Here is a 12,016-nt window from a genome sequence, read left to right on the forward strand (position 1 = left end):
GTATTCTAAAATTTACAGAACCTCTAAATTTACAGTATCTCTAAAAGTACAGTATCCCAGAAAGTACAGAATCCCGAAAAGTATGGTATTCCAAAAAATACATTACCCCTAAAAGTACAGTGTTTCTAAAAGTAGAGTATTAAAAAAGTACAGTACTTTTAACATTAGAAAAGTATTCCTGATATGGGAATAACTCATAAGATGGGAAAAGTACAGTACTTTGGTGTGAAGAATCTTCTTGGTGACCTTATCGGTTGGAGGCACAAGTTTATATAACAATTATTTATTTATGCGACGTTTCGGCAGCTTGCCATCTTCAGGAGACAGATTAATTACCAAAAAATGAACATACAAAGAATGCCAACCGGCGTAGATTTCAGGTGAAGCCTGATAGAAACCGTGAGGAGAAAGATAGAGAAAAGGGGAAAAACAAATCGTAAGGATGAATGCAATAAAGACCATAAAGACCGATAAGGTCACCAACAAGATTCTTCACACCTCTCCAACCGATAAGGTCACCAGGAAGATTCTTCACATCAAAGTCAAGTCAAATATCTACAATGCACGATAAACGGATTGCCAAAACCGTATCAATAAAAGTACAGTATTCCTAAAATCACAGTATCGAAAGTACGGTATCCTCTAGATGAATGTACGGTATCAATGTGAAAGGAAAATTGAAAATGCATCTGACCGCAAAGGAATAGCAGGAGCTAATTGTTTATAATATGCTTATCGACAGGCAGGGCGTGAACAGTGAAATCTGATCCCCCGACAGCAGATGGAAAAAACAGGAATAGTTATGGGCAGGAGATGGGTAGCAGATCCTAGAAGAGAACAGCATCCCAAAAAGTACAGTTTCTCTAGCTAGGTGCAGTATTCCCTAAAGAACAGTATCCCAAAAATTACACTACCCCTAAAAGTACAGTATCTCTAAGAGTACTGTATACCGGATAAGATAGTATTTTTAGAAATACAGTATCCCAAAAAGTATGGTATCTCTAAAAATACGTTATCTCGCAAAGTGCAATGTCGCAAAAAGAACATTATCCCAAAAACTACATTATCCCAAAAAGTACAGTCTCCCAAAAAGTACAGTATCCTAAAAACAACAGTACTTCTAAAAATCCCTAAAATGTCAAAAGTACGTTATGTTAGATGTGGGAAAAGTTCAGTTTCCTCACACGGTGAAAAGTACAATACTCTCTAGCCCAGGGTTGCAATCTGACGGGCTGGCCGGCGGGCCGGCCCGGCCCGGCCGGCCGGCAATTAATTAATATTTGAACGCGCGCCATTTTTATTATCTCTCCGAGTGCTACGATCCTTCAACGAACGAATCGGTTGAGGAGTATTGGAAAAGAAAAAGATTCGATACCCCGGACTGTACTCAGCAGCACTTTTCGTTTTTTCGATTGTTCCCAGTGAAGCCATGTGTGAGACTACGTTCAGCACTGCGTCGTTTTTGTTAGATAAAACAAGAACAAGATTACTGTACAAGCGTGTGGAGATGGTCGTTCTGGGTTCGCAAATAGCCACGAAATTTCCACACTGGCTCGACTGATTCTCTCACTAATTGTAGGGATTTTTCTAGTTAATTTTATGTTACTTTTCTATCTTTTTTGTTGGATTGGTTGATATGAGCTTTAATTTTCTCCCCCGGTTTCCATTTCTTTGTTTCCCCTTGTTCATTTATACGGTTTTTACATTGTTATGCTACTTGTTAAGAAATAAATTCAAATAATTCTTCAATAATTTCTGTTTTTTCTTAAATTCGAACGTGCCGAACCGGCCGAACCGGCCGGGCCGGGCTGGCCGGGGCTTCCGGCCGGGCCGGGCCGGGCCGGAGAAAAAATAATCTCGGCCCGGCCGGTTGCAACCCTGCTCTAGCCAAAACAACGGTATATATGTAATAAGAAAAGAGTACACCTGAGTGGCAAGCGAAGAAGCAAGACGTTGCTAATTGTTTACAATATGCTTATCGGCTGGGTAGGGCGTGAACAGTGAAATCTGATCCCCGACAACAGATGAAAAAAAAACAGGGGCTAGTTATGGGCAGCAGATAGTCCGACAAATTTACAAGAACTTACCGACTGAAAATTCATCTCCATTCAATTTTTATCATCTCGATTTTGTCTTCTGCAAAACTTGAAATTCGTTCGTCCGGATGGAATTCATCAAAACTGAAAAAAGAAAAAGTTAATTTTTTGCTGTTACAGTAAATGATTCAAACATTTTCCACGTCAAAGAGTTACATTACCAGCTTGAAGAATTTAAATAAAACATGTGGACCTTTATGACTTTAAAGTAAAAAAAAATGCGAAAATAGTATTTTCCCCATATTGATAATAATGTGGTATAAAATCAAAATGCGTTCTTATCGTTGGTGCAATTTTCGGAGCACTGAAAATCGGTTGAAATTGTTTGCAAACCCACGTTTAGCGAAAAACGAAAAAATTCAAAAATGGGCAAAGACGAAAAGAACGAGCCATATTTTACTAGAGTTTTACCAAGTCAAAATACCGAATATGATACGAATTTGATCAAAGTTAAAGAGTGAAGAAAAATGAAAGTTTTCAGCTGAAAGGAAATTTGTTGGAAACTTTGTTTTAACGCAAAAATCCTCAAGATATTAAGGATAATCTATTCCAAGTCAAATCAAATCATCTCCATCTTTCAACCAAAACTGGTCACCATTCGGATAGCATCTATTGGCCTACCTCAAACCAAATGTTACATACCCCAATAATTACGAATTATAATAAAATGCAAGAAAAAATAGTTTAAATATTCATGTATATTCATGGGCGATATGACTAAAGCCGAGTTTTACAGAGAACGTTTATCAGATTATGAAGAAAGGAGAATTAAGGAAAAAACTTATAAAAAACTTGATGATTGAATTCAAATGCGGAAAATGTCCAACAGTATTCATGAAAGTTGTAACCGTTCCGAGAACCAAAATTCTTTCTAATGATCAAATTTCAAAATGGAGCCGGAATGAATTGAATGCAATACGGAGACTGCAGCACTCTGGGACATTTCAAACGGTTTTTCCAATCACAACCCTAATATCGAAAATCTTGAAATTTTTTACCTGAACCCCGAATCAACTGTTCCCCTGGCAAAATGACTTGTTACTTTTTTATGGGCTCATTGTATTCTTGTTTTTGCCCTGTTTAAGTCATGTCAAAACAACACTCAAACTTTCGATTTATTGCTCAAAAGTTTATTTATAACTCAAAGATGTGTGAAAAAAAAAGACGGAGGTTCTCAAAGAAGTTCTCGAGCGGTGTGTTTTGATTTCAGAAACCTGAAAAAAAGACCCCAACCGTTTTGTCAGTTTTCTGATATCCGTTGCATTCTATGCATATTTTCATAAATTTTATATTTTAATCGCAACACTTGCGCACCCTTATTTCCTGTTATCTCAATCAGAAACTCAATATGAGAGAAACCAAACTGAATTAACTTATAATAGATTCTAGGGTGGATTTCCTATAGCGTATTTTACTTTTGATCCTTTTTTGAAAAATTATTTTTACTTTCAAACTAACTGAAATTATTTTTGATCGAAAAATTTATTTCAGATGCATCATTCACAAACTACAAACGTCAAGGTTTGCGAGTGGCCCGTATTAAAAGCCGGATTTGAATTCAATCGAAAACCTAACAGTTCAGCTTGTGCATTTTGTACAGTGCATGCAGTTCATTTAATGCAGACAATTTTTTTTTAATTTTTGGTTGTATGTTAAACCCATGGGCTTCAATTAGAGAAAATACGACGCTATATCTGTGTACAGACATGCGAAGCAATTCAAAACTGCAAGATCTCGAAGATGCAATAGATGCCAATTGAAATCCCATCACTGCCGAGTAGGAGACTCTCGTGGCGAGAATGCGCAGAAATCGGATGTTTGAAATAATTTTCAAAAATCGAGGCAAAAGAATTATCGAATTACTCTATTCAGTTTACCATGTATGTTTTTTCTCAGATTCATGAATAAATAGTTTCTTCGGGTCTAATTGAACTGTTGAAAAAAACATTTGGTTACCGAAAGAGTTGTTTTGTTTTTTATTTAAATGGCAATCACAATTTTTCATATCATTTTTCTGAAACCCTTTTCCTGGAACCCTCTTTTTCCGGAACCCTCGAAACCTATTTTTATAGAACATACAGTATCATTAAGTGGAGAATTAGAGAAATTTTCAAAAAGCGTTGGTTCTGATAATATTTTTGTGCCCTGTGGGTAACTTTTGTTTAACAATTCTGCTTTAAAGAAACAAAACACGGAAAAAATGCAGATATGATTTTGCAAAATGTTTTCTTTAAGAATAAGACATGCATTTTTATGTATCCCATTCTGTATTAAAATGTTTCTTCAGCAGAACGTTGAAAAACATTGGAAAATCCTATTTTTCATAAAAAATAGTTTGTCAAGCTGTTTTTTTTTGAAAAATTGAATTTGTCAGTTTGAATTTTTTGATAATTGAACCTAGTACTGTTAATTTTCAATGACCCCTTTTCCAGTTCCCTTCGAATTTTTTTGATAAAAAAGTGAGCATTGACCATTGTTGTTTATTTGTTCGCTTTGCGCAAACGGTCAGAAAACGGCAAAAAAAGCCCTCAGTTTTGTCTTAACGAAATTTTCACGAGAAAAAATTTGAAAACCCCTCAGTTTTTATAAACTTCCCTGAACAATGGGATTTCCAATTTCATTGTTATACGTAAGACAACCAAAAATCCGAGCGTAAATCATCAATTCGATGCAATTCAGGATTACGAAAGTGATGTACAGTTATTTGATCAGCTTTCGATGTTTGCTGCTTGGCTCATTGACTCATGTTTTTTGACGGCACACCAATCGTTTGGAGCTGTGAGCACACACACGACTGTTTTTTTCTATTGTCGGTTTTTTGTGAATGCATTGATGAGGACACAAGGAAAAAACCACAAAATAATAGCCGATAGGCTGCTGTTCAAATTATGAAATGAACACAAATCCGAAAATAGAATCAAAAATCGTATCATGATTCTGGAACCAATTATTTATTTTTTCAGATAAATGAAAGTAATAGCAATTTGTGAAGTTTTTTGAGAGAAGCATTATGAAGTTTTCGGAATGCTACACTCAAGTTCGAAACTGGAATATGATTCATTTCCGTAGTTTGAATCATATGGGCAGAGAACCACATTGATACAGTTTTTTTCGAAGTACACTATACGATACTTAAAAAAAATTAAAACTGTCCCAAAACAGAAAATATGAACTACAGAAGCAATATTTAATTGAAATTGCAAGACATGTTCTGGGACTTCTGCTAATCTATTAGATTTTCTAAAAACGTTATTTGAGTTTTGAATTGGTCCTGTTTGTTCTGGAAGAAATAAGAATTCTGATTTTCAATAGTAACCATTTTTCCCAATTTTTGAATAATTTTTCAACTAATCTCAAGACTTGTCCAAATCGAAACCCAGATGTTCCCTCATTTTCAGAATAATACATGTTCTCCCTTCAGATTCTTTCTGAAAACTCCCTCATTTCCAAAAATCATTTCCCACACCACCTGCCATTTTCTTTCCCCCAACCCACACGTAAACATGTAATTAGTTAGAATCTGAAAATTTCCCACAGACTATGAAAACTTTGAAAAATCAACAAAGTGTGAATCATTGCGTGGGGAGGTCGAGCAACTACTTTTTTGCCAGCTGGTTGTGCTCTCTTTGCGTGATCTTTTGGCTTTTCTCAGTGAGAGATGTTTCAAAAACTTTTCAAAACATTGAAAATGTCTTGAAAAAGTTGTTTCAATAAGCGCGTGAGAATATCGGAATATTGCATTTATGGTCACTGATGAAGTTGATAATGACTTTCAGACTAAATTTCAAGATGCTTTAAAGATTTCAGTTACTCAATTTTCCATTTTTAGCGAAATTGAATAGCAGTGTGAAGTTGGATGCTAAACTATTTTCTTTTTCTTTTTTTTCTCATTCCAGGGAAAAGAAAATAAAAAAGAGATAAACTGATGAGAAAGCATCGTTTCAATCTCAATTTCCCATTTCCGGAAAGAACAAAGACACCTAAAAAACACTAATGAGATGCGAGAATAGAAAACGGGAAGTCTGCAGTTTTATTCTCCCTTAAAGATGTCTGGAATTTGTGCCTTGTTCTGTTTTATATTCACGTTCAAAAATCGCCCGGTGGAGAATTGCAAAAAGAGACGACTTCCGCAATATGGGTGTATTACCGAAAACAAACACACTACTTACAGCAGTAGACAGAAATACACTTCCGAGTTGAGTTTGGATCACTTCGGATTAAGATTGACGATTTACCAAGGAGACGACGTGTTTTATAGTTTAACGGGGCTATCAAATTTAATAGCGAAGAACTTTCAGAAGTACTACAACCATTACTCCAATCAGATTTTCCGAGAAAAGAGATGCTTTCACTGAAAGCCCATTCGAGGGCACTGAACCGAGAACATATGCTTTAATATCTTTTTTTTCTCTCCATGTTAAATCAGCATTGACGAAACAAAACTTGATATAGAAAAAGACTAGAATTTGATTACAAAAACTGTTTATCTACTTAACCATTTACGCAGATTTGTTAGACGAAAAACCAAATCCCTAAATTCGAGACCATAAATAAATTAAATCTGCATCGTGAAAGTTTTGTTGTTGTACTTGACACTGAGTTTATCGAAATTCGGGGAGAAAGAAAGTTTTAAAAACCGGGAGGCTAACGCATCTCGTGATTTTCAAGTATTTATTTTGTCACATGAAGACCGAGAGATAGTTTTCCGGTTTGGGTGGTTGTTACTGTATCCGAGTTCTCAAAATTTTGATTTGAAATAGCCAAAAATTTATTAATTTTTTTTAATCTTTTATTTTTATTTTTTTCAGATTGCCTTTCTCATGAATCCCATTATGATTGATTTTTAGTTTCTTTAAAACAGTACAGAATCCTTTAGTATTGGTTTCATATCCTTTTACACAAGAAACCTTTCTGACTTTTTCGATCTTACTAATCCTTGAATTCTTGCCCATTCCAGCTATTCCCAGTGCTTTGCGTCAATGCCCTTACTAATCGGTCCCAAGGATTGCAAGTTCAAATCTGAAAGTGACAAGACAACTCAAAATCCGACATCTCAAAATAGCATGTTTTCCCTTAAAGTCTCATTTTCCAATATTCAAGAGAAAAAAAAAAGAAATTTGAGAGAGAAAAAGGAGAAGAAGGTTTTCTAGAAATGTACGCTCGCTATTGAATAATTGACACATGTATGTAACGAGAAAGCACAAATAGGAAATGAGTTTGGTATCGGTAAAAACCAAAATGAAAAAAGAGTTTCAGTAGAGCATGATTGTCATTTGGGTCCCCTGTCAAAAATTTTCATGAGAAATGTTTACAGAATTTCATCAATAATCTTTCATATAACCTTTGGCTTCACCTTTTGACGTCTTGCATGATGATGATATGAGCATTCTCACAATTGACTTGCATGGAAATAAGGAAAACCTTGCAGAACAAGATACACCTTGTTACGTCACACGTTTTATATTTTTTATCGGGAATGATTCACCGCACCCAATGACTGTTTGAAAAAAAGGATGGAACACAAAAAAGCAGAAAGAACAAAAGTTGCGAGAAAGCAAACATTAGGTCCAGAAACATAATCCTTTTGGAAAAAGCTTCTAAAAGTTCATTTTTTTCCTTTTCTTTCCTTTCCAACTATCAGGTTGCCACCTCCTCGTTTAATAATCAAGTCCCTTCTATGAAAGATTGGTTTCCGTCGAACAGCAGCTTGTTATTTTTCATTTGGTGCTCAAGACGCGCTGAGTCATACATAGAAAAGGCAGTCTAGGAGAAATTGGTTTTTTTTTTCGAAAATGGTGGGAACAAAATTGAATACGAAATCAAATTTGAGTCCAATTTCATTTCATTGTTAGTTTATTTCCTTTTTCTGTTTCCGTGTATTTCCTGAAAATGTTTTAGTCCCAAAAGTATTTTTTCTTCTTCCTCAAAACTCTAGTATTCCAGGCAAACACACCGATTACTCAGCGCGTTTTCCGCAAAAAATGAATTATTAATCAGATAAGAAGTTTGCAGAAATCTCTTTGAATAGCCATAGATTTTTCTTTACTAATTCAATAGAAAATCCCCAATACGGCGAATAAGCTTGATTCGTGGGAAATATGTGGGGAAATGTGGGCGATGAATCCTGTTGACCAAATCTCATGAGCAAAACTGAAAACTGGCTAATTGGATTAAGAAGGCTCGCAGTTCTTCTCTCTTCTCGAGGATCCAAAATCTAAATCCCAGTGTAATTCTTCTTTTTTCAGACCCCTTCTGTGTTGTGCTTCTATAGAAAACCTTCTTTTTTATGCACTTCCCTTTTTCCCACTCTTCAAAGAAGGAGTGCTCCAAAGTGCTCTCGACAGAAAAATTTGCAATCCCAAGCAAAGTGCAAGAATCCTAAAAATGTTCTTGTAGAGTACTATGTATTAAAACTTCTGGGGACGAAGAAAAAGTCGGAATTTCTATGCAGAAGCTGTCTCCTTCAATGTGTCGCTTCCACACCCTTTTCCTTCCTTGGACGTCAGCATCGTTTGCATCACAAAAAACTTTTCCTTTAAAAAAAAAGAATTTCGAAAGCGAAAAGAGAAGTGTTTTTCCTTCGAAACGATCCGACAAAAAACTCATTTTATTTCCCTTTCTAAGAAGTGCGAAAAAATGCACTCTAGTTATTCTCTTTTTTGTGTGGGAGAGCAACAGGAAGCTATGAGCATGTCTGAATAAGAAAAATATATAAAAAAAACAAGAAAGGAAGACAATGGAAAGGAGCCCCCATTTATGAATAATTTGTGTTGGCAAACAACGAGCAGAAAAAAAAAGAGAAAAAATTGTTGGATAGGAAGTATGTGTCGTTTGTATTCATAGGTTTTGTCGTTGACACTTTCCAGTCCTTTTACTTTGAAAGACCAAATTTTTATTACATCTAACAAGACAAAAATAAGTAAAAACCAAAAATCATTCAGAGAAAAAAATTGTTTGGCTTCGATTCTGTGATGATTCATGAAATTTTAAGATTTCCAAGATGAATCATTAACAGAAAGTTCGAAGATGATGATGACGCACAGCACACTACAACCCGGTAGAACTGATAAGACATTGTGACAAAAAAAAACAGTAAGAATGACGACATAAAAACATAGGAAAGTTTCCAAACAGTTGAATCCTATGTATTCGCCTTTCACTTTGAAATCCATTAGATTAAAATTACAAAAACAACCACTTAGTTTTTACCTCTTTATCTTCCAACTACTGTCCTTTTTTGGCCGTGTGGCTTCGATTTCAATTTCATTTCAGGTCGGAATCACCACCCACGACGAGACTTTGCACTCGGTGTCAACGACAAGAAGGCTTGTTGCGGCGTCTTAAAAAAACACACACACATATTTTTCAACTCGGGGCCCTCTATTTTTTCTGATGAGCTTCTTCTCTCTTCCGCTCCCACCCTTCTCTCCCACACGGGATGATGTGATCCTACGCGGGAGGTGAAAAAGCGAGGTTGAAGGATGCGCAGATTGCCCCCGAGAAAGTGAGAGATAGTAGGTGAAGGCGAAAAAAATCTCTCGGAAGACAATTTCGAAACTATTCGAAACTTTTCGAACCTAGGCTGACGAGAGTGATAGGCGTTATCAAGATAGAATAGTTTCGAAACTTTTCGGAGAAATTCGAAATAATATTTATTATCTTTTTTCTAAAGTTGTTTCTGGAAAACGAAATAATCACAGATCGATCATCGGGAAACACCCAAATTTCAGCTTTGACGTATTGTTTAGTGTTTGTCTCGGTCTCTTCCCGTGACAAATGGGGAGAGGAGAAGAAGAACAAGAAAAAAGATAAAAAGGTTTATGTTTGTCAAAAAAAAGAAGTTAATCGTTAATCTCTGAGCCTCTCGGTAGGTGGTAGGTAATTTCACTTCAATTCTCTCTCCTTCCTGTTCACAAATCAGCACGGCACCAATTGAATTCCAACATACACACGCACAATATCTTCCCCCGGGAAGGGCTCAAGTTTCAGAAAAATGAGCACAACTCATTGAAAATTTCTGATGTTTGGTTGAGGGACCCTCTCACTCTTTTTTTTCAGTCTTTTTTTGCTTGCTTTGAGAGAAGAAAATGAAAAAAGGAAGGAAGGGGAAGAAACATACTCACAAGTTGACTAGGGCTGCTTCACTCAACCACCCTCACATTTACACAGGAAGTTGTTGCAGGAAATTGGCTTTTTAGAGAGAGAGAGAGAAAAAGATTCTCCAAAAATAGAAAAGAAAGAGGATAACAAAAGCTCTAGAGGTCCAAGTTCAGAACATAGACCAGTCTCATTAGGTATGCATTCTTGGTACAAGTTCATTTTTCTCATTACGCACGTTCCCTCCACTGACTCATACAAGAAATGGACATTCAGAAATAACCCTACAAATGGAGAAAAATTGAAGTCGGATTTCATTTTGTATTCAACTCAAATCACCATCAATTGACGACAACCCGATGATGACTGATGAATAATCGAAAACAATCCTGTTTTGAGAGTGTCACTGAGCTCCCGAAAAAAAGACCCGTCTACGGGAGTAGGTGGAGGAGGAGAACGGAAGATTTCGCTGATCTGTTGAACAAACTTATGAGTACTCACAGAGAGAAACGGTGAATTGATAAAATAAATAGGATGGTGGGGATGCAAGAGCAAGTTGGTGTGGGATATTAAAAGTAAGAGGACTTTCTAGAAAAAAGTTTTGTTGGAATGTCTAGTTTGATGCGAAACCCTGAACCCCGAACCTGAAATGCACTGTGTTGATAAATTGATAAGGAGGACTATACATAGAACGAAATCGTCAATTTTGATCTTCAGTTTATCTCCGCTTGTCTGTGATGTTTCATCAAAGCCGCCCTGTAGATATGAAAAGCAAGTTTCTAAGTCTTCCATTCCAACCATGTGACATTTCGATAAATATCCGGAAAATGACAAAGTCAAAACACTAGGAGGAATTCCGAGGAGATGGGAATCTCAGAGAAAAATTGGACATGAGGAATTGAGAAATTGTAACACAAAAAAATTAGGGAAGAAGAGAAACCTAGACTTTCGCCGAATTCTTCTATTTTTACACTCCTCTACAGTAGGATAATTACAGCAATCGACTCGCATTTACACCTTCCCCCATTGTTACCTCATTACATCAGAAAATGCAACTTTCGTCTTTCTTCACCTCTTTAGCCTTCGTAATTCTATTTGTTTTTGAAACTCCACGAACGGTTTTTGCAGTTACGTCACTATCATCATTATCACAATCTCTTCATCCTGTACAGTTCTCTCTATTCCATGCATATTCGAAATTATTCGCAAAAAAAGGATAGGCTACCCCTCCCTTCAGAACACAGGCGAGAGATAGAGTGCGACAGAGGGGGAGGGCAGTCGGCCTGAAGCCCCGCCCACCACTGCCTCGGCCGTATAAAAGGAACAAGGGGGAGGAGAGCAGGCACACTTCGGATCCAGTTTGTCTGTTGGTTTGGTGTGCACCATTCTTCGCACCTTTGGGTGCTCTGCACCAATCCTATAGATCCGACATGTCTTCTACTAAGCCACCATCATTCGAAGCATTCCATCACTAGCTTCATGGCTCTGGCACTTCCTATTCTTCAATCTTCACTTGCCCTCGTCTACACCATCGCTATTTATTTTCAAATGCCACTGAAGGCGATCTTGCCAATTCACCATCAATTCCAATCTTGCGTACTTTCGGACATCTCTGGAGCTGGTCTTCAATCACCAACAAGAAGCTCGATAAGGAACCACATATGCAGTCGTCGATTAGATTGGTTTGCCTCTCATTCATCTCTTTCTTTAATTTTTTTCTCAATCTTTCTTATGGGGTTATTCATGTAGGGAAAATATGTATTGAAATGCATTTCCGCGCCCTCGAAATTCAATGCATGAGCGTCGCGAAATACTTTGAAATA

Source organism: Caenorhabditis briggsae (assembly GCF_000004555.2).
Source record: "Caenorhabditis briggsae complete genome, chrX, whole genome shotgun sequence".
Classification (NCBI taxonomy): Eukaryota; Metazoa; Nematoda; class Chromadorea; order Rhabditida; family Rhabditidae; genus Caenorhabditis; species Caenorhabditis briggsae.